Source organism: Aplysia californica, unplaced genomic scaffold (assembly GCF_000002075.1).
Source record: "Aplysia californica isolate F4 #8 unplaced genomic scaffold, AplCal3.0 scaffold00013, whole genome shotgun sequence".
NCBI classification, from domain to species: domain Eukaryota; kingdom Metazoa; phylum Mollusca; class Gastropoda; order Aplysiida; family Aplysiidae; genus Aplysia; species Aplysia californica.
The window spans coordinates 313194-314441 of NW_004797283.1; the positions used below are offsets into that span (position 1 = coordinate 313194).

A 1248-nucleotide genomic window follows, 5' to 3' on the forward strand; every position below is an offset into this window, starting at 1 on the left:
AGAAGAAGAAGAAGAAGAAGAAGAAGAAGAAGAAGAAGAAGAAGAAGAAGAAGGAGAAATAAAAGAAGAAGAAGAACACTTATAAAGCGCTTAATATCACCCAAGGCTCTCTGTAGCGCTTTACAACCATGTACTGCACATCTGTCAGCTACTCTAGTCCCCTAGTACAGTAAATATAGGCATATCTGTTTACACCAAGCGATCATAGCGGTTGACTTGTAATTATTATTCTGCACAGAAGCTTCATACGTGGGAATGACATAACCTGAAGTAGACTATAATTTATGCGGAAAGTATGGTAAATGTATACTCTATTCAACACACCAAGGTACGATATTATACAATTCAAGTTTGTGAAGTTTCATCTGTATATAAAACCAAGTACTCAGTTTATAAACAAAAAGGTAGGCCGCACTAAAGATGGATTGAGGGAGTCAAGGGAACCATGAGAAACTATTTCTCAATTGAAAGAGCTGCAGAGTCGGCCTACCATAGAAAACTGCATCTTCCCTCGACGCTCAACGGCAATAGGTGATGAATAAGTAAAAGTAAAGTACGTACATTTGTAATGTACAGACCCAGGTGTAGAAGACCTATATACAGTATTTATGTATTCGTGAAGTCTATGAATGTTTAACAAGTTTGTGATGTATTATTGAGTTTTATACTGTCGAAACGGTCATAGCCGGTCACTGATATCCACATGTCGAGGAGAAAATGGCCGTCTTAGACAGGTGGGCGTCTTCGACAGTGTCATAATGTTTAAAAAACACAAGGGAAGAAATGGGAAGCGGCGTTTATACAGGTGATTGTCTTATACAGGTGGCCGTTTGAGCAGGTTTCCGGATATTATAAACATTAATATATTCCAGCTATTGCCCCTAGCGTAGATGATTTCTGCTCGAGAGGAAATACAATAAATATGTATTTGTGAAGTATAAAGCTGTCTATTGGCCCAAGCGAAGTAGAACTAACAAATAAGAAAAGAACACTTACCTCAAATATTTTCAGGGAAAAAGAACACAGGAAAAGCACGAACTCAAATAGCTTGAATGCTCGTCGAAGTACGAAGTATGGAGTGAGGTGAGGTGGAGAGAGAGAGAGAGAGAGAGAGGCTCAGCGAAGAGTGTGGGCCCGGGCTGGCTGGTGGGCGCGCGGACTTGCGGTGTCGAAATCTCTCAGCGTCACTTCTGGGACGGACGCTCCAGGGTGTGACGAATCAAAAGTCTTTCACTGTCAAGGGAGGGG

General features: G+C 41.2%; 1 protein-coding gene across 1 annotated transcript in view; it reads right to left on the bottom strand.

Moving 5' to 3' along the window:
- Positions 1–1124, bottom strand: part of LOC101863154 (neo-calmodulin) — a gene marked incomplete in the record, with an annotated part of 16481 nt that extends 15357 nt beyond the window's left edge. Inside the window, 1 exon segment of the mRNA XM_005090121.3 lies at positions 997–1124.
- Positions 1125–1248: the final 124 nt, after the last annotated feature.